This window comes from Taeniopygia guttata, chromosome 1A, assembly GCF_048771995.1.
Source record: "Taeniopygia guttata chromosome 1A, bTaeGut7.mat, whole genome shotgun sequence".
Classification (NCBI taxonomy): domain Eukaryota; kingdom Metazoa; phylum Chordata; class Aves; order Passeriformes; family Estrildidae; genus Taeniopygia; species Taeniopygia guttata.
In genome coordinates, this window is record NC_133025.1 from 3,424,114 (window position 1) to 3,446,193 (window position 22,080).

General features: G+C 40.1%; 2 long non-coding RNA genes across 2 annotated transcripts in view; one reads left to right on the top strand and one right to left on the bottom strand.

Annotated features, from left to right (window-relative positions):
- The window catches only part of LOC121471105 (uncharacterized), a 59,870-nt gene that overhangs the window by 10,065 nt on the left and 27,725 nt on the right, over positions 1-22,080 (top strand). The window lies entirely within an intron of this gene.
- On the bottom strand, positions 17,674-17,997 carry LOC140680599 (uncharacterized). Its single transcript, XR_012051948.1, has 2 exons — positions 17,858-17,997; positions 17,674-17,788 (listed from the first exon to the last, which is right to left on the bottom strand). It is a non-coding gene; the product is annotated as an uncharacterized lncRNA (long non-coding RNA).

The following is a 22,080-nucleotide window of genomic DNA, read 5'->3' on the forward strand; positions in this document are numbered from 1 at the left end:
TGCAGAGAAAGAATCTGCAAGAGCAGAAATTCCAGCAGGGAAGGACAGCAGCAGGGAGGTTCTCTCTTCATCCAGTCGCAGTCAGACTCCTAAGATCAGCTTTCCATCCTGATGTGTGTTTTGTTCCCTTCTGCCCATCACTGCCACCAGGTACCCAGAGCACAGGGATGGGCAAAACCCATCCTAGGCTCTCAGCACTGCTTAAAGCAATGTTCCCATGGATTGCAGCAGTGTGGTTCATAACTTAATAGGTTTCTGGAGTTAGGAATGGGATTGTGGAGTCCTAAAATGGTTTTGGTTGCAAGGGACTTCAAAGATCATCCAGTGCCACCCCCTGCCACAGGCAGGGACACCTTCCACTATCCCAGGTTGCTCCAAGCCCCATCCAGCCTGGCTTTGGACACATCCAGGGACCCAGGGGCCACCACAGCTTCTCTGGGCAGCCTGTGCCACGGCTTCCCCCCACCTCACAGGGAAGAATTTCTTCCTATGAAATAATCCTTTCAGTTTTTTTTCTCTAGATCAGGGCCTGTAAGTAGGTGATTTCCCATCCTGTGGTTCTAAGTTATGTTTTCCTGGCATCTCCACTGTGTGTGCTAGATGGATAAAGGTTTTCAGCGTACTTGATTATAAGAATGATTTTCTAGCAGCCTTTCTTGCATAACTGACTACAGAATGAATTTCCCTGCTAGCATTTAGTTTAAAATGGATGAAGATTATAAATACATGTTTTTTCAGCTAATCTTGCTCAGCTGACCTCTGTACTTCTACATTCTGTGTCTCTCAAGGGTTCTGTTAAATAATATTTATATTAATAGTACCATCTACTGCTAAATCCCTCCTGTGGTTTATAAGAGCATATTTAAGTATTACATTATGTTAACCAGCTTCACTGGTAGCTCAGAATTCAAGCTGTTTGTATTTGCAGTTCTGCTGATAAGTCCTTCATCTCCTGTGTGTTGTAAATAAGATTTGGACCTGTAGAAAAGGAGGCCTGGGCAGCAGGGGCTGGGATTCTCCAGCCCTGCAGGGAAAGGGGATGTCCAAAGATGCATTCACAGCCACCTTTGCTCCTGGGGAATTCGGGGTGTGTGGGTCAGTGTCACCAGCACTGAGGGCACAGCAGAGGAGGTAGGGAGAGGATTCTCTGTGAGAATCTGTGATGTCTGTGAGCATCACTTCTGGAATTGCAGAAACACAGAAACCTCAACTGGGTAAGATTTAAAAGTCAGAGACTGTGAGGAAGAGACAAGTGGCTAATAACATAGGGGGGCCAGAGAAGACTCATAAAATCATTCAGGTTGTAAAGGACCTTTAAGATTGAGTCCAGCCATTAGCCAGTGTTGCCAAGTCCACAGCTTAATATAAAAAGTCAAACAAAACTGCTTCCTCTGTACACAAAAATCAAATTTGAAGAGTTCATTGAGCTTCTCTATATTATATCTGCTTATTATTAATTCATGTTCCTAATACATATTATTAGGCACTTTTGCTAACTTTAGGAGCCTATCAATTGACTTTTATGAACTCTGTGCTACATTATTATATAATTATAATATTATATTACCTACCTCTTGGTGGGGAAGATAGCTGTGTGTCCATCTGGGAAGATGTCATCTCGTGCTCAGCTCCAAGACAAAGCAGCAGTTCTGAGGCTCCCACCTTTGCTGTCTCATCTTCCTGCATGTTGGGTTTCTACTGGGATCTTCCATTTCCCTTCCAACTGGCTGTGCTTCCTGTTGATTTGCTTATTGCTCTTCCTAATGAGTGCTTGTGTAAACACAGAAGGGTTGGGTGCCTTTTATTGAAAGAAACTTGGAACTGTTGGAGGAATTAACTCCAGGGATGTCAAATGCCTGGAGCTGTGGTGCAGAAGTTAGTGCAGGAATAATGCATGGATCTTAAATTTAGATTTCATGGAAAGATATGTCTTTGTGTTACCACTAGATTAATGTGTTGGCCCGGGATAATACTGGCTTTTGAAGAGCTTATCTTAAAATGTTTAAAAATCTGTTCTTGTGTTTTACCATAAACTGATGTGGTCCAGCAGTCATCTGGCTCACATACTGGAAATATTTTGTTTTTCTTTTAACATGACTCATTACCATGCATTTGTAACTATGGTTCTTTTCTCTTAAAGGATTTGTTCTGCCCTTTAATTATCATGTTTTGGGGCATTCAGGTTTGACTTATTACCAACATAGAAATTCCTCCAGGGACTTCTAGCTTCCAAATAAATGTTATAGGCTGTTTGCCTGTAAAATTAGCAGTCCTTATTACTTCTCCGTTAGTCTAAATTAGATCTTCAGTGAGGTTATGTTGCCCTAGTGCATGTGTGAATCTTACAACTTATTTAGGGTGTCAAAAATACTGCTTTTGATGTGTTTGGGGAAGTTCAGCTGCTGGAGGTGCTCTCGCTTGCTCAGTAGCAGTGGTGTGTGTTTGTACCGATGAAATAAGAAGTGAACTATTGTGGCAGTTGTTATTACTGATCATTTGGACTTGAAAAAACATGAAGAAGCATTGTCCATGTATTCCTGTTCTCAATAAGGTGTTCCATTAATAGCTAGTGGCCATTTCCCTTCTTCTGTATTATTAGGTATGTTCTTCTGGTTTCTCTTAAGACCTTTTTTTTTTTTTTTTTTCAGTCAGAGAATTAGAATATCTGTTTTTCTTTGCTTTCTGAAGGATGATCTTGCAGTTCTGTTCTTTTTTTTTTTTTTTTTTAATTGCTGAAGGGGTTATTTTAAATAACAGATCTTTTGATTGAGTCAGTTTCGTTCATTATTTCCTCATATTGGACAATTCTCTTTCCTTACCTTGGTTTCCTGTCTAAGATACTTATTGCTGATGGTGTTGGTGATATTCCTGCAGAATTAATGCTAACTGCTAGTAAGAATATTGAACTGGAAATGGTTTCCTAGGAGTCTAAGTCTTGTCACTTGATATAGGAAGCCTGATGTTGTATAATTGCTATATAATTTGTACTTTAAAATAATCAAACTCCATCTTAAGGACAGTTTTTTTTTACTTCCATTATTGGAATTAGAAGAAAGATTACAATTTTTAGAGCATCCAGGATCTTAAAAGTCATCAAATTGCCAGCCTAACATTTTGAAGAGCCATTTCATGCTCACTTTTTAATGATAATTGCAGAGTTTGCCTTATACCTCTTTACTTGTGTTTATAGCTCTAATGCTTTTATGACCAGGAACTATATCAGTTACTACCTCTTTGGTCAGGTAAGCAAACAAAGCCTCTAGTCTACATTCAGTATTGAATTTTCCATTCTCCTGACCGCCCCAAACTGTGCCTGCTCTGCATTCTTGGCTCAGCTCGGAGCTGGCGTTGCACCTTGGTTTGCCTGCAGCCAGAACACTTAAACCAGCATGGGACACAGTGTCCCTCCCTGAGGATCTCTGTATTCCTCCAGAAGGTCTGTGGTGAGTTCAGCTTGCTTTGCTGGGCTCTGACGTGCACTTGGAATGGTTCATCAAAGCACAAACATGATTTAAGGAACTGTTCTTAATCGTGTTGCTGTTGTTTGCTGCAGCTGAGGCTGCACGAAATGAGTGCTCGGCTCACCCTCCATTTCCTGCCTCACAAACCTCATGGTCCTGCCTTTCATTTTGGAGCTGTGTTGTTTCCCAGTGAGGAGGCTGCAGGTGCTGCTTCTCCTCTCTGAGCATTCTCTGCTGATTCCTGCATTGAATGCTTGAACACAAAGCATGGATGGAGCAGAGGATGGCAGAGCAGAAGCTTGTCCAGGCTGGGATTCATCAGTTTTGGGAGGCAGCAAGAACCAGCAGCCACTGTCCTGTGACTGCTGACACTGATCTTGGCTGAGGAATCAGCGTTTTGGGTCTAAGCCTATGGCTAGTGGTCAGACAATGTTCTTTTTTCTTTCGAGTTTTTATTTTTGGTCCTCCTAAACATGCAGTGAAATGGGCCAGGTAAATCTGCCAAGCACAGAACTTGCAGTTGCAAGGCAGGGCTTAACCATCTGCTGCCATTCCTGCTGCCTCAAACCACCTTTCTTTCCATGCTCCAGTGTGAATCCAGTTCCCTTAAGCAGGGCACGCACAGTAATTAGGTGAATTTTCCAGGCAGCCATAAATTGGGGTCAGGGTTGCTTTATTTAGCAGGTGTGTCACTCTGATGATCCATGGTCACTTAGTAATGGGCTAGGATTTTTCCTCCTTCAGAGTTTCCAAATTAAGGAGCTGTTCACCTGGTGGGAATATGTATTTTACCCAGGTATATGACTGCACATCTGCTGCTATTGAAATTCATCCCACTTCTATTATTTAAGTCTATTTTTTAAGTACTTTTTGTACATTCTCCTGGTTCTCCTTTCCTAACTCAGTTTTATCAAAAGCCATAAACAAAAGCCAGGATTACTAGTGGGGGAAAAACGCTCCAAAACTTAGCCCAACCTGGCAAATTTATAATTCTCAGCATCTACACGTGTCCACCAAGACCACGACTAGTTACATGTGAAGAACTTAGTACAGCCCATGTGTTGAAAATACTTGGTTTTTTTTCATGTTCTCTTCTAGCAAGACTTAAAAGATATTCCAGGATATATGGGTGGATTTAAAAAGCAGATTGTGAGGTCTTCTTGTGGGTGTTGCAGCTCACTTGGAAATATCCTGCTCAGCAAGGTAAACCAGAGATCTTGTATATTTTTGAATGGAGAAATGTGGAACGTTCTTCCAATCAGTGATAGAAGAGCTTGTAAGAGAATGGTTACATTTTTGTGTGATTTGGGTAGGAATAATGAAGGCTTTAAATCCACATACTTGGCTAAGTTCATTAAAGAAGAAACAACATAAAGTATGGAGAAAGGATTAAACCTGTTTCAAAAGATGAGAAGATAAATAGAACCTGAAAGCCACCCTAACACATCAAACAGTGATAAATAAATATTAAACAGTCTTCAGTCAATTCAAATCAGAAAAAGAATGGAAAAGCATAGCTCTCATTGCAGGTGATGACATTCAACAGTTGCTTCCATCCTTTGTAAGGATGAGGAAAGGCAGGATAATTAATGAACATGATGGTTTAGAAGGTGGCTTAAGAGGTAGGGACAGATAGTTTTGGAAGGGAAGAAAAAGGGTGGGTTGGTAGAAAATACATGGATTTTCTAGTACATGGTTCGCATGGCTGTGAGGGGTCACATCATCTGCCTGTTGGGGCTTAGAGATAATATTCAAAATGTAATAAAACTGTTGGAAGGTTGTGATATTACAGATAATTGTGTTTCATTGCTTGGATATGGCACGAGTGTTGCACTGGTCTCTATTTTTAGACCTGTAAAAACCTGATTCCTTTCATCTGCAGTTTTCATTGTTGGGTGGCATTGAGTGAGTAGTGGACACGCTAAAAAGAAAGAGGCAGTGAGAAAATGCTGCTCTTTTTCATGTTGTAATTGTGTGGTGTTTACATGAAGCTGTGAGGTCACTGGCTTCCGGTACGAGCCGCTTCCTGAAAACCTTCTACATGGTACATCTATAAATGTACTTCTTAGAAAAACTCAGCTGATTTTTGGTTTTCCTTCTCGTGCTGCTGCCTGACCACCTGACTTTTGTTTCTACTCCAGAATTTGTGTAGCAGTGCAGGATAGTGATCCCTTGGAATGGAGGGTGATGCTGCAGGAGGCACAGGATGTGCTGGAGAAGGTACCACAGAGAAATTGGGTTCACAAAACCCAAAGCAGGCAGTGGGAGCATGGAAACAAACACACAGTCTGACTCCTAGAAAGTATTGATAGTCTCAGGCTTCAGCAAACTGAGTCATACATTGACAGGTGATGCAGTCAGGTTTGAAATAAAGAGGTAAAACCAGCATCAGCAAAATTGCTCCATGTTCCTATTTTCCTGTTGGGTTTCAAGTACGTAAAAAGCCATTAGTTACTTGCAAAACCTGTTGAAATGAAGTAATTTTATTTTGTTAATGCAAAGTTCTCATGTTGTAGGTGGCTTCTAAACTTGAATGTTTGGGAATCATGGCATCATTAGGCTTGGGAAAGCCCTTTAAGATCATGGAGCACAACCATTCCCTCATCACATCCCCAAATGCCACATCTTCATGTCCTTTAAACCCCTGCATGGATGGGGACTGTTCTGATCCCTAACAACCCTTTTGGTGAAGAAATTTTCCATAATATTCAACCTAAACCTTCCTCCCCTGGTGGAGCTTGGAGCAGTTTCTTCCTGTCCTGTCTCTTGTTGTTCAGGAGATGGAAGTAGCCATCAAATTTCTGTAAGACATGAAGGATTTGGCAATAATAAAAAAAACCCCAAGCACATATATATGTGTGTGTGATAAAGTAAAAACAGGCAGGCAAGGTTTATTGCTCATCACATAGAACACAGTTTTGGGTTGTATGACATTTATAATGTAAAAGAGATTATTCCAACCAAAATGCGTTCTTTGAAGTGAAATATGGTCCTCGTAGAGCAATATATAAATGAACTTAACTGTGGCAGGTCAGCATGTGTGGGAACCAGGAAAGATGAAAAGAATGTCTGTTGGAAGAATTAGAATTCTGAAGTAGTTTTAATAGAGTTATGTCTGTGTTTTTAAATTTTTTAACCAGATTAGATGAACTGAAATATTTCAAATGTGTATGTATTTTTAAAAAATAACAGTATAATCCTAAAATGCCTGGATGAAATATTTGAGTTGAATATTTTTTTCTTCATATTAATTAGCTAAAATACTACTTAAGGCTAGTACCTAACCTAGCAAAGACTAGCTAGAATACCTTTAAAGGAGTGCTTTTATTTATAAATTATCTCAGTGTTGCAGTATATGAAAATACAGACATTCTGCTGTGAAAATGAGTGTTTTAACATTATGTGTCAGTTTGAAGGTTGAAGATAAATGTGAATTTCTGGGGTTAGTAATACATTCATTCATTTCAAATCAGGTTTTTTTGTTTGATGACCATGCACAATATACTGAAACTTACTAGACTTCACAGAAGTAATTACAATGGGAAATTCTTGAATACTAATTATTCTTAAATTTACAAGCACTTTTAACAATACTGTGGTTTTAGACAGTCATCATGCTGTTTTATAACAGCTGTAAACTTATTTCCAGCAAGACATGCTGCTTGTCGACCTAAAGTTGGCAACATTCCTGTGAATTTCCATGGTAATTTTATTGGTAATTAGCATTTGTCAATAGCTTTGTGTGTCATAACCCTTACATGTCTCAAACCTCTTCTGTCTGTATAGCAGTGAGATTCCTAAAATTCAGCTTTGTGGCTTTTGTCACCCCTGTAGGAAGAACCAGGGGTTTAAATTCCCTCAGTGTGATGATGTTCACTGTTCTGTTGATACTGTGTTTTTTTTCCTCTCATTGTCTGGGTTTTAAACTTGTAGCTGTGGCACCAACATCCTCATTTTCTGGTGTGTATCTTCTTTTATCCTGTGTCTTAGGGAGGATGTAGCGTGGTCGTAAGAATTTCAGGTTATCCCAAAATGTTATACTTGCTTGAGGTCTGGGTGAACTTTCAGTTCAGTCTGGTAGAGCCCTTGGTGATTTCTGCATTTCTCTGTAGGTTGAGAAATAATCTGGGAATATACCTTTAATTGCTTTTTGTCATTTCCCAGGTGAGTGCATGATCACCTGACAGGTGGAAAAAAAAACCTCAGGTAAAATGTTTTGGATAAAAATGCAATAACCTCTGATGGAAAAGGGTTCAGATAAAGTGACCTGAACCCTTTGGCCTGCAGAGCTGTAGTCCAGCTGCATTGTAGAAATGAAGTTCATGAATCTTTAGTAGTGATCACACTGGAGGAACATTTGGGTTTATTCACCTTTTAAAAGTTTCATCTTTGGGTGAAACTGGGATATAGACTTAGCTGAAAATTGTGTTGGAGTAATTTAATTTTCTATGTTGCTTAAAATCCTAAACCTTGAAGTGCTTTGCCCTTTGTGTGTTCTTCTGAAACATTAAATTGTTCTATTTGGTTTTACATTTGCTATGCAGTAGTTACTAGTTATCTTTGCATCTTGATTTTATCTCCAGTGAATCCCTAGTGCTGAGCTTGTGGGAGCTTTATTTGGGTGAGTAACAGTGAGCAGTATGTGGCTTGACGGCTGGAATTTCCCAAAATCAAAGTGAAATGAAGGAAATTAAGAGTTAAAGCAAGGACAGGAGCTTGCAGCAGCGGATCAGTGCAGTTTCAGATAGTTATCACTAGGAGGACACACAGACCGTGGTATTAAGGAACTAATTGTTTATCTTTTCCTATTAACTGGTTTGGTGCTGAAAAATTTTGTCTTGAATGGGTGCCATATAGTAATATGTTAATTTAGTAATGTGTTAATTAAGATACTTGATTTTACTAGAAATTAAAAGAGAGGCTTGTGTAAATGGACAAAACCAGAGTGTGATGACATGAGGAAATCTCCCGGGGATTTCTTTGTTGGTGAAGCAGAGCACAGATTGTGGAGGGTGTTCGTCCACCAGAAATAGGTGACATTTAGGTAGAAGTGATCCCTTTTTTTTACCATTTACTTTACAGCTTGTGTTGCAAGGAATTCCTTACACTTCTCTGTGAAATGTTTGTGGTGTTTCCTGCTGGTCAGGACGCTGAGTGAGTTGGATCAGTGGCTGGGATTTGATGTGGCGTTGGCTGTAATCTTCATTTAATCTGTTTGTGGTATTTCACAGTGTTTGCAAATAGCTTTTCTTTTACTTGTCTATATGTGTTTACTTAGATTCTGATGTGCAGTGTCTGTGTCAGGTTGAGTAATATGGAAATTAGTCTAATTGATTTAAATAGTTTGTAGACTGCCCATGTTGCTGAGGCAAGCTGTTACCTAATAAAGACTTTGGAATCTGACTCTTTCTGTATAGAATGATTATTGATATCACACATGCAGACAAAGATGATAACTGTAGCATATGCTTCAAATAAAATGACACGAGAAAATGAAAAATGGTTTCAGATTTGAAGTTACTGAAGGATGCACAGAAATAACACCAGATGGAGAGAAAGAGAAACTAAGAGATTATTAATAAGTGTGGTGCGTTGAAGTGGTATAGAATAGAATCCTACAGGCTTTCAGTGTATAAATCTTGTTGTTACTTTGGTACTAGTTTCTGTGATGTGTAAAAGTGAAAATGCATCATTTCACTCCTCCAAAGTAATACTCCCTGAGGCTACAAAAAGTAGCACAAGCCAGGTCAAAGTCACTTTTGAAAACATACTAATAGTTTTTGGTAGATGGTCAAGATTGAACTACATCTTCCTAAAAACAGTATTTCTGGAATTAATGTGATTTTATATCTCTGGCTTCATAAACTATCACTGGGAGACATTTTCCTCAATATTGAAACTTGTTTCTGTAGTTCAGTGTTGTTAGACTAAAAAGCAAACCACTGAATCTTCCTTTGATAAAACCCGTGGTCTGGAACTGTTGCATAGTTGTTTTGTCAGAATTTCTATTTGGGAGCATGCTGGTTCACCTTCTTCTCAGTCTCTGTGTCTAGCACAGTTTAGTTTTTCACACATTTCTTTCATCTTTGCAGCAAATCCTGCATTTTACTTTTCCTGCAGGCTACAGTTCCTGTCCATCCATTTGTATTCCCATCAGTTCAGTTGACTTTATCATTTTTCATGGAATCAGTCTCCGCCTTCTAATAAACACTTGTTGTTCTGTGTGAGACCCTCAACTGTTGGAAAACAAGGATCCAGCCTGGTTCCAAACTTTGGAGTTGAGTATTTTTTCTGACTCTGTGGGCAAGACTGGGCACTCTGCAGGTCTTGAGCTTCAGCCTCTTGAGTCAATTAATTCTTCATCATTTGAGCTGAATTGTCAAGGTTTGTCAAGGCACTGTTTTATTTTCTGACCCTGCAGAGATTTTCTGTATTTTGCAGAACTTTCTAGAAGTCTGGAGTAGGGCCTGACTCAGCAAAGTAGTTCAAGGTCTTTTTATTTACTGCAGAAGTTTTAATGACTGAGGCTTCTCAGTCTGTCTTTATGATTTTTAAAAAAGACCTTTTAACTACTCATCCTAAAAATAGCCTGGAATAGTCTAAACAGTAATTGATGTATGAACAGAAACACTGTGTGATGTCAGTAGAGGTCTGCACTGGTTTTCTAAATGATCTAATTTGAATTTTGGAAAATTCTGAGCATGGAAGGGGAAGATGAGACCTCGTATTACTACCCAGAGGAAAGATGAGGATCCTTTTTTTTTTTTTTATTAAGAGAATGAGGTTGTGGCTGCAACAATGAATTGTAAAATGTTAAAAATAAGAGTTGGATTTTGTTGGTGAGGTTTTGTTGGTTTTGGGATTTTTTTCCCCAAAAGTTGGGTGAAATGCTCTGTACCGAGGAGTTACAGTAGGTTGCTGGAATGAGGCAAGTTGATCTCAGGATGAATAAATATTAAATACATTTCTTCTTCATACTAGGGAATAGTTGATGGTGCTGTCAGGGTGTTAGCACAGGGAGTAATTACAGTACCATGGAATATTTGCAAGTGTTGTAGGAAAGCAGGTTTTGGATTATTCAGACCCTTTAAATTAAAAATTGCTTTGTAAGTTTCTATTCCGTTACACACATCAATTTGATCAGGTTTTTGTTTTACAACAGAGATTCTCAACCTTTGACCAAAAGCGAGTCCTGTGGAAGTCATTCAAGGCGGCGTGTGAAGATAATCATTCAGATTTTGAGAGCAGTGAAAACAGATCAATACCGAATTCTTGTTCTGGGATGTCGGAATCTGTGGGTATTGGTGATTCTGAGATTGTAGAAAGTCTCTGTCTTTCTGCCCCACTGCCAAAGAAGAGCCATAATTCCTCTGTGCTGGTTTCAAGGTTGTTTATTCTGTTTATCTCTAACATGTTCTGCTGCCCTGCCGCAGCTCTGTCCTGCAGGGCAGCGTGTGGGGCTCTGCCCTCAGTGGGATGTTACAAACATTAAATACCAGAAACTACCTGTGCTGGATTTACAATAACGTGCCAATATCTGTCACCTACGTTGGACAGTGTGTCCCCAGCCTAAACCAACAGAAAAATGCCAACACCACAGTGAGACATGGAGGGCATGAAGAAGGAGAAAAAGGACAAGACCCATTCAATTTCCTCCATCTTGTCCCCTTTGGACCCCTAATCTAGAATCCTAAAATTTTACTTTTGCACCCGTGTCACACTTAATTATTACTCTTATCAAACACTCAAAGCTTGTAATTCATCCTGTAAGATTGAAAACTCTTTTCCATGGACAAAGATCACAGACAGTGTCTCTGGGGGCTCTGTCCAGGGGGGTTCCTGACCCCTGCCAGGGTCCCAGGCCTGCCAGGGCAGCCAGAGGGAAGCTCTGGATTCCCACACTGGGAGTAGCAGCAAATGAAATCCTCATAAACCCAGCAGTGAGACTGAGGGATGGCCAGCAGGAGCAGGGCAGGATGGAGAGGGGCACACACTTCAAAAGGAGCAGTGCAGATGGTACCACTGTGAGTGTTGGTGTTTGTAGCGTAGCACGTGAGGATCCTGTGTGCATTTACCACTAGAAGTGTACTCACACGTGAAATCCTAATTTCTGCAGCGTTCAGGCTCTGCTACGACACATTTGCCAGACTTGGCATTTTGCAGCCCCGTGAGGTGTTGCAAGGAGCAGATCAGGGATGAATGAAGTGGCTTTCTGCCTTCATCTTCCCAGGTGCATCTTGTGAGATGGGGGAGAGGAATTGCTGAGCAGAGGCAGGGGCTGAGGAAGTTCAGACGTGCTGAAATAGAGCGTTGCTATAGATCAGCTTTTCTCATCTGCTTGCCAGAACTGCAGTGCTTTTTCCCAAGTTGTTGTAGGTTTATTTCCAGAATATACCAAGCATGAAACATCTATTTTGCTCTAATCAGAAGACAAAGATATCCTCCGCTAATGGGGAAGGCTTTCCTTGTCTCCACAAGTCTTCAGGATTTTTATGCTGTTGTTTCAGTGAATAATCAGATTTGGTACTTGTTTGCCTTTGTGTAGAAGTGCATTAGTGCTGGTGAAAAACTCTGTGTTTGAAACACTGTATTGGCATCTTTTACATGGTAAAGGTGGACAGAATCAGATCCCATTATTGTCATGTGATTTGTTGTTCCTCTGTAATGATTGCCAATTTCTGCTAGTATAAACCTAAAAGTAAGCAATCAGTTTTACATAACTAACCAAATTTTCAAGAAATCATCTGAATTTGCATTTCTGAAAATTCTAAGGATAAAGCAGAAATTCTAGAATTGATTTTACCATCATAACAATCAAAGGTTGTATCAACTGTTCTCCAATAGGACATGTGTCTTCATTTTGCTGTACTCAATATTTGATATTTTACCCTACTGCTTTACATTAAAATCTTTTTGTCCTTTTTAGTTTCCACCCTTTAGCCTATATTTTTAAAATGAATAATGGTTTTAGTTGCTAAGTGGATTTTCTGAGTTCAAGTGCCACAGGTGGCAGCAGTATTGGGGTGCTGTGTGAGTTTGGGATAACAAAGAACTCTGCGTTTTGTGGTTGTCAATGTTAGAACATAATCTTTTGTTTTGACCTGAAGGATTTGTTTTAACAGTAAAGCAGTTTCTGTGTCTGTCGTGTCTGTATTGTCATGTAAATAGTTCTGGGAGCTGCAGCAGAGAAGTTCATGTTCTCAGGGGCTTTACCCAAATCCATCTGTTGAACAGTTTGGATGGAGATGCAGGGTGCAGGAGTCACACAGAGTGCCTTGGGTGGCAGAGGGGTGTTTTTACACTTGTTTTTTTAGCTGTCTTACGGGAAATAGATGCTGCAGCCCAGTGGAGTTGGCTTATTGAAGATGAAAGGTAATTGAACCAACATGGGATTAAATAAGGCTTTTCCATCTCTCCATGTGACCTGTCTTAGCAGCTTTTAACCAAACAGTGGAAAAGTACAGAGTGTGTCCGTGGCCATTTGGCAGTCAGTTCCTCCAGACACAATTTCCAGGGCCTTCAGTTGTTCCCTTCATTTGCTTTAGTCAGTTTGTTGAATTTGATAACAATATTTGATGTTATTTGATAACATATTCTTCAAGTTTGAATCGAAACAGAGAGTGGCAGAGCAGAGAAGAATGAAGTAAGGTATACATCCTGTATAATGTGAATAGAGTAGAAATAAAGAAATAAATCACATGAATTCTTGTGTACAGATGGTGGCTGAGGTCTGCTCAGTGCACAAGGGCTGGTCAAGGTTTTTTTTTTTTTTTCCCCAACAGAAACAGTGGAAATTGATATCCAGAGAGAGTTTCCCAACTCCATTTATTCTCAATTATCTTGGAGCTGTTGGCCATTAAGTGTAAAGCTTGCTCAGCTTGCTTTAACTACGGACTGATAAATTCCAGTGGAATTATGGCTCTGTGTTTCAGAAGATTTCTTGGGAGAGGAAGATGACTGATATAAATGGATCTGAACAGGAAAGGAAGGATGTTATTCTTGGTATTGTTCATGGTGTTTTCCTCTTCTCTGGAACACAGTTGAATCAGTAAGAGGAATGACAAACTAGGAGGCTCGAGAGTGCAGTGATCAGACCTGATAGTGCTTGTTAAGGAATCAAACCCCTTGCTGACACCAGGTCTACATCAGTGAAGTATATGTTAAAACAGCCCAGGAGCTTTCCTGGATCTCAATGTGGCAAAGACTCAATAATAGGTAATTTTCTTTCTTGGTATTAATATTTTATTTTATTATTTTATTTTATTTTATTTTATTTTATTTTTAAAGAAAGCGTTGAGTTTGCTGGGTATATTTTAATGGGTTTTTATTTTTTTTGTTCTGTTTTGGTTTTCTAACCAATAGGTGCTTCAATCTTGCACATTGTGTTATGTGGGTAACCATATTGTCTAATTATAAGACATAGGTCACTGACTAACGTAAAAATGAGGTGAGGGGAGCTGCTCTATATTGTGAAGGAGAGAAATTGTGCTTTGCTACATCCCTTTAATTTCTGTTTCCTTTGTTCTAAGGTTCTTGTCTATCTGTTGTAGCCTCTCTAGGTATAAAAGACTCAATAGTTTCAGGAAATAAAATCAGATGTGATGGTTCATTTCTCTCGCAGAAAGATGAAATACCATCTTGTCAACAGAGGGAGGCTGTGGTCAGACCAGGAGGGCGGAATGTCTTTGTCCCTGGCGTCATTTCCTTGGCTGCTGACCACGGGGTCAGTGTGTCTCTAATTAATATTCTGGGCTTGCGTATATAATTTTTGATACCAGAAGTACAAATCTTCCTTTTGCCAAGTGTTTAATTTCTTGGACAGGAACATTACCTTGAAACCACCTTGGAGAAACTTAGAGTTGCCAACAAGATTAATCCCCCCGGACACCAGGAGCAGCAGTGTCAGGGAATGACTGATCTGAGCAGGTCACAGGCAGTGGAGGGCTACCTTGAGAAGTTTGGGATGGGATTCCTCATTTTCTCATGGAGAGAACTGGATTCAGTGAAGTTATGATTAACTTAAGCTCTGCTAGTTTAAGAAGACCTCCTTTACCTACAAGGGTACCTGGACAGCTGATACTTGATGTAGACAATTGAAATAAATCCCAATATTCCATGATTTGATTCCTGTGCTTTATAAGAAATATGGGTTTATTACAGATGTGCTGTTTTTCTGTGAAAATTTGTAGAATCCAGGTCTTTTGTCTCCCAAAATGAAGACCGTATATGCCAAAATATGCATTTGAAGGCACGGTTGAAAATTAATGACATTGCACTTCTCTTTTTTGTAACACAGGTGTTGATTTAGAATCTTTCTTGAGTTGTAAGAATTGAGTCAAGCAGTTGGAGGGGAATGTACTGGGTTAGAATAAAATTAGTCTGTCAGGTGTTGATATATAATAGACACCATGGTGCTACCTTGGCCACTCTGTCATTAAAATCCCAGAAATAGTCCTGATGAATTTTATTCTGTTCTTGTAATCAGACTCCGCAGTGCAGTTAACTGTGGTCTTAAAATACTTGTATGGATTGAATAAGAGGTGCAGAATTAGGGGGCTGTGCTCTGATGTTCCCAAATGATTTCACCATCTCCGGACGTGTTGCCTGCTGTTGAAATAATGGGAGGAAAAGTAACGATTGAGTCATATTGGTGAAATTAGAGATTTTATTGGAAGGTTTAGGTGGGCAATAAGTGCCCTGCTGAAAGGATTAGGTGGGATTTTTCCCACTTGGTGCTTGCTTTACACCCAGGTGTAAATGTGTAGCAGGGAATAGACTACTTCAGTTGGAAAGGACCCATGTTGATCATCTGCTCCAACTGCCTGAGCATTTCAGGGTTTGCTAAAGGGTTGAAGCATCCAGGTTGTGGATAAATCCATTGAACAGGACTGGCCCTAGGGCTGATCCCTGAGGAGCACTGCTGGTGGCAGCCACCAGGCTGTTGGAACCTCTTTGTGCTCTGCCCTTCTGCCACTTTGTCACCCAGAGCTCCCTGAAGTTTGCTGGGAGTGCCAAAAGCTTTACTAAAATCCAGAAAAAACTAAATCCCCTTCCTCCCCTTCATTCCCTGGGCAGTTGGCCTTATCACAGATGGTTATCAAATGAATTTTCCTTGTGTTGATGGTGCCTGGCAGATGTGTTCTTCAAAAGACCCTCAGCAGCACCCACTATAATCCTCTCCATATTTTTTTTCCAGGAGCTGAGGTCAAACTACCAAGTTTGTCCTGTTTTTGGCTGGGATGGAGTTAATGTTCCCTAGTAGCTGGTGCAGTGCTGTGTTTGGGATTCAGTGTGAGAAGAGCACTGATAACACACTGATGTTTTTGGTTGCTGCTGAGTGCTTATTCCAAGTCAAGGACTTTTCAGTTTCCCAGGCTCTGGTGATGAAGACACGACTGGGACAACAGCCCTGAACTGTTCAAAGGGGTATTCCATACCATGGGACATCATGCCCAGTATATACACTGGGGCTGTAATCCAGGAATCAATGTTTTTTTGGGATGTACTGGGCATCAAGTCAGTGATTAGTGACCTGTGCATCACTTGTTGTCGCTCTTTTTATTATTTCCCTTCTCATTATATTCTATACTACTAGTATAATTATATTTGACTTAATTTAAATTATTAAACTGCTCTTATCTCAACCCACAGGTTTTAACTTTTCCCAGTTCTCCCCATCTCCCTGTGCTGGGAGCAAGGGGCTGTGTGGAACTTGGTTCCTGGCTGGCATTAAACCACAACACTTTTTGGTGTAAAATCTTCTAGAATTATTTTCTGCACAAGTCGATGCCTCTTGCAGATAGTTTAATTACCGTGGATTATTTTAGGTATCATATTGATGACATGGGTGAGCAGAAGGAAAGGGAATGGGGTTGTCATGACTACTGTTTTTTTTTAAATTTTAGTACTTTGATTTAAAAATATTTTTATCTCTAAATTTTTAGGGATAAGTAATGTCCTTTGCTGATTGTAAATTACTTGTCATACTTCAGACTCCAGTAATTCTAGCAGAAGCAGTTTTTCAAGACATTTTTCCTGGAAATCAGAAAAGGGTGAAGAGAAAGAGCATTCTCTTGGCAACTTATATAAAGGAAAACTGGGTTAGCTTAATACTCATGTAATAGTTGAGTATAAGTTACTGTGGTGCTTACAAAATGGCATTATTTGTTTCAAATCAAGTGATTTTATATGGAATTTTTCCAGACTTTTTTTTAAATGCTGGTGATTTTTGCTTGAACTAGTAAATTCCTGCAAGCTTGCAGCTACTATTACTAACAGTAATTTCATTTTATTATTTAAATCAATATAATTATTTTTCCATGAGGAGATCTTGCAGTGCTCATGCCTTAGTTGTGGTTAGGAGTGAGTTTCTCTTGTGTAACTGATTTGGGCCTTTAATTATTTTATAGCAAAGGGAAGACTGATGCAATTTTGAGGTATTTTCAGTCATTCAGATGGTAAATTAACTTCTTCATGACTAATTAAGTAAATATTTCTATAATGCACAAGAGTGGGTGTCTTTTGTGTTCTGGGTGTGTTCATTCTTGACCTTTGCATTACTTGGACTACAAACACAGTAGTGCAGGGACAGAATTCCAGTCCTGTCCATGTGTTGTCAGCATTGATCAAGCAGGGATCCTTCCACAGTGAACAGCTCTAGACGTGTCTTTTTAAAAAGAGAAGGCATTTTCTTGGGTTTTTTTTAAACGTCTCCATCAAAACAAAAAATCCAAACAACAACAAACAAACAAAAAACACAAAACCCCCAAATGTTGCCTGGTTTATCCCTAAACACACATATTTATGTGATCATTACCTATATCCTGAATTTGATTGATGCCTCTGGCCTCCTTTGTGTGCTGACTCGGTGACAGCAGTGTCTCTGCTCTGATTCCCAAGCTGGTTTTAGCTTGGGTTGATGATATAACCAGATAAGTCCAAGCTGAAAATGGGTTAATTTGTCCTGTTTCTGGTACATGAGTAGGCTGCCACTTGTCCCCTTGTCTTGCTCAGTCTCATTCTTAAACAGTCTGGCAGTCAGTGTTAGAATTAAACTGGAAAAAAAAAATTATTTCTCAGTCATCCTTTGGTTGCTGGTATGCCTTAGCTGGGTGGTTTTGTGCATATTCTGGAGGCTGGTAATTTCAGGTATTTTCTGAAAGACTGAAATGCTTTATTTTGTTTTGGGTAATTAGAAATAACTTTTTTAAAAAATTTTTGATTGGAAACGGAGTTAATATTATTGACAAATATAAATTATAGGATGAGGAATCTCTAGCAATGGATTTTTATGCTGACTGTGACATGCTGCTCACTCAGCTGAGGAGCTTGCCTTTGCTTTTATACCAAATATTACACCAAAATTTACAAATATGTGTGTTTAGGGATAAACTCGCCTTAAGTCCCACACCTGAGCTACTTAAAGGAGCAGATCTGAACAGAAGCTGTGAATTTGCAGGAAGTGGGAAAGGACTTTAAAGCCTCGTGAATCTGAAGATATTTCTGTGCAGTTTCTTTGTGTACAGTTGTTTTTTAAGGTGTGTAAAGCCAGAAGCATCAGGTGGGAGAAGTGATGGGTGCCAGCACTTGATTCCCATCCTGTGTATCCATGGCTGTTCCTGACCACTCTTCCCCAATCCACAGTCTGGATTTAAAAGTAGTTTGCCTGTGGTGGTGACAAATTCCACTTTCCTGGTCACACTGAAAGCAGGAAAGAATTGGAAAAAAAAAAAAACCTGATTTTTTTTTTTTCCCCCCTGCTTGTTTTATTTCTATTTCTCTGACAGATGTTGGTATGTATGTCAAAAGTCTTGTAGTTAAACGAGCACAGTCTTTATTTTAAAGTGAAAATAGGATTTTGGCTGAAGTTGGTAGCGCTGGAAAAAAGGCTCCTGCTTGCCCTGAGCTGATTGTTTCTTTCCAGGGGGTGTGTGTATGTGACAGAGGCTGGAAAAGAGAGGGATAAGTGTGTGTGGGCACTGGCAACAGGCCACACTCTTCAGGCCATGCTCTGCATCATCCCTCCCTTCTCCCACTGCCTTGCAGAATGTATAGGCTCAGCTCTATAAAATAATACATTTATTTCAAAACTGTGTTAAATGAGCTCATCTCAGTCACTCAGCAGTTATAAAATCCTGCCAAGTGCTACACGTCTTGTAAATTTAGAGGTTTTTTGGGTTTTTTTTTTTAATTTGCAAAGGATGAAATACTACAAAAGTTACTGAGATAGAGAGAAGGCGTCTTCCTTCACCCATAACATACTGAGGCACAAAAAATGATGCTGGAAGCCAAGTTTTCTGACTTGACCCTCCTCCTCAGAGCTTCTGAACGTGAAGATTCCTGACTCTCAAGAGCTTTCTGCTCATGGCAGGCAAAATTATCATCTCTTGCACTCACAGCTTTTTTTTTTTTATGGGGTTGGCGACCAGCTCTAGCACAGCACAGCTCCTTTTCCTTCTCCTTTTCCTTCTCCTTTTCCTTCTCCTTTTCCTTCTCCTTTTCCCTCTCCTTTTCCCTCTCCTTTTCCCTCTCCTTTTCCCTCTCCTTTTCCCTCTCCTTTTCCCTCTCCTTTTCCCTCTCCTTTTCCCTCTCCTTTTCCCTCTCCTTTTCCCTCTCCTTTTCCCTCTCCTTTTCCCTCTCCTTTTCCCTCTCCTTTTCCCTCTCCTTTTCCCTCTCCTTTTCCCTCTCCTTTTCCCTCTCCTTTTCCCTCTCCTTTTCCCTCTCCTTTTCCCTCTCCTTTTCCCTCTCCTTTTCCCTCTCCTTTTCCCTCTCCTTTTCCCTCTCCTTTTCCCTCTCCTTTTCCCTCTCCTTTTCCCTCTCCTTTTCCCTCTCCTTTTCCCTCTCCTTTTCCCTCTCCTTTTCCTTCCCTCTTCTCCTTTTCCTTCCTTCTCCTTTTCTTTCTCCAGCTTGGAACCAGCAATGGGTGAGACTTCTGCTGCTTCCCTCCTGACGAGGTACGAATTCCAGATCAAATGTTAAGAGCTGCTTGTTTCTACGTGAAGAAATCACATTCAACCCCTGGATTTGTTCCAAGCAGGGGTATCATTACGTTTGACTCTTGTGTTTGAAACTGTTAAAGCCTGCTGATCTGACACAGCTAGGGATGGAGCTAAAATACATCAGCGTTTCAAAGATGGGAGGCAGAAGGAGCTGTTGGGTAATTTAGTCTGACATTTAGGGTGTTGCAGGTCATTACACGTAACTGTTACTCCCTGTTTTGAGCTCAGTAGCTTATGTTTGACTGAAAATTTGAAAAATTAACAGGCATCTGCTGGAAATGCTTTTCAGAAGGGCAGGCTGGTTTATTTGGGAGTTACTTAGAAATGAGGATTTCAGCATCTCTCTTAGTAATTCGTTCTGTGGGACAAACAATCTGTGCTTGCTTCTCTTTTTTCTTTTTTTTTCTTTTTGTGTGTGTTTTGCCGCATTTCAAACTTGGATATGCCTAATTCTACATAGTTTCATGGGAATTTTAAGCTGGCATAAACCAGCAGAATTGCTGAAAGAAGCAGCCAGCATCCCCCAGTTCCTGCCTGGATACCAGCTGGCCCCTGGTCCTGGCCTGGTGCTCCTGCAGCCGTGGGTGAATCCACTGCAGAACCAGCCAAAAAAGCAGCAAAATCAGATTTCTCCAGGCTCTGTACCAAGATCTAGTTCATGGCAAAGCTGCATGAAGGAGAATGAACAGTCAGGGATGAGAAATGGGTAAAGGTGGCTTCAGCAGCAGGTGGTGAAGCCACAGAGTTGCTATCAGCTGTTGGTTCTTGGCCCTTTTTTGATGGGAATACTGCTGGTTTGAGTTGCTCTGCAGCCAGCAGGGTCTGTGAGTTCATCCTCCTGGTGTTAAACACCAAAACTTCACAACCAGGTGTGCATCAAAATGCTGGAATGAAAAAAATTACAGTTACTTGATGTAGCAAAAGCTGTTCAGGTGTTATCCAGGTATTAGTGTTTATGTTGTTGTTGAGTTTTTAGTGTCTGTGTTGTAGTAATTGGTGGCTATACACAGGGGAAAAGGGCTTTGGATTTACTGGAGGGCTTATGTGAGGCAAATTAGTCTGAGTGTTGGCAGGTAGAATGTGGAAATTCTCAGTATGTGAGAATTTTTATTTTCAAAAAATAAACTCTGCTTTAAAGGCACAAGTTGATATTTATCTTAAGACCAGATGTTGAACAGTGTTTAGTGCTAAACCAGGTGACCTTCACAATAAATAATTTTGTTCTCTCAACTGAATGATTATTTGTCTTAGGAGAGCATTTGGTAAGAAATCTCAGTGCCAGCTCTCACACTTCTAATACTTTATTGTGGTTTGTAATAAGAGGAGAGCATCTTTAGCCTGTAAAAATCTGAGATGTGCATCATGCTAACATTGTATTAGTTTATTGTGCTTTCTTTGTAGTCTGAGGAGGGTGAGCTTTTCTGAGATAGAGGAAGAAAGAGCTGAAACTGCAGAGAGCAAGATCTGAGGACAAGTCAGCCCCAGCAGCAGAGGATTGTGGAATCTGGGCAAGCGAATGTCTTGTGGAGTTACAAACTAGAAATTTAAAATATCCACATCTCCTGGAGCATCACATACTGATGTTGTTCTCTATAGATGGAAAAGGATTTTTCTCCAGATACTACTGAAAGTGTTGACTGATTTTTTTTTTTTTTAGTACTGTCAAAATAATTTTTGTTGTTTTCATTTCAGTTTACCAGTAATTCTTACTGTAGTGAAAGTTGTTACATAAAATTGGCCTGTATTTTCTTGCCAAAAGGAAGTATTGTTAAAGCAACGGTGCTGAATGGTTGAAGCACAAAGTCAATATTCAGCTCCCTGATTCCATGTCTCTCTTGGTAGCACAGAGCAAAACTTCCTTGTATTTAAGACTGAAAAGTACTCCATTTTCTTTTCAGATGGATTGGGTTTTGGATGATTTGTGAATTATTTCAGCAAGAGTACCCCTTCACAAGTTTCAGCTGGTACAGGTCTCATTTTACCCATGGGAACTGCTGAACTCAGCTGTACAGGCTTGGTTTGCAGAGGAATCTTCTTCCCACTTCCATTTTTGTTTAGGAGCTCCTGACACAAACCATGACACAGCCCAGGTCATCAGAGCTGTTGCCACCACTTACATGGAAAAGCTTTCCTTTGAGATCAGACCAAGTGCTCATTCAACTCAAAAACATCTTTTGAAGTGACCATCTGATTTGGGGTGCCTTAATTGAAACTTCCCAAAGTTAGTTGGCCACACCAGTCCCAAGGATGTTCTTCTGCTGTACCTTGGCGGTGTTGGGTTGGACTTGCAGGTCTTTTTCCAACCTAAATAATTCTGTGAATTAATTCTGTGAAATAATTCCCTTCTTCAGGTGTTCTTGTTGCTACTGACTGAGCATCCAAACTTTGATATCCTTCCTGCCTGTTTTACTTCCCTCTGTGCATCATTTCTGGTTGGCAACTGATCCTGAGTAGTCCTGTCCCAGGCAGTGCCTTGTGTCCTGATTATTCCCTTTTACCTGTATTATGTAAAATCTTCTACTTGAATTTGTGGAAAAGTTTGCTTGCCTGAAATTTTTCTGGCAACCTGCAGTTTTTATAGGGGAAATTACCATATTGCTAACTTAAAAATCTTACTTTAG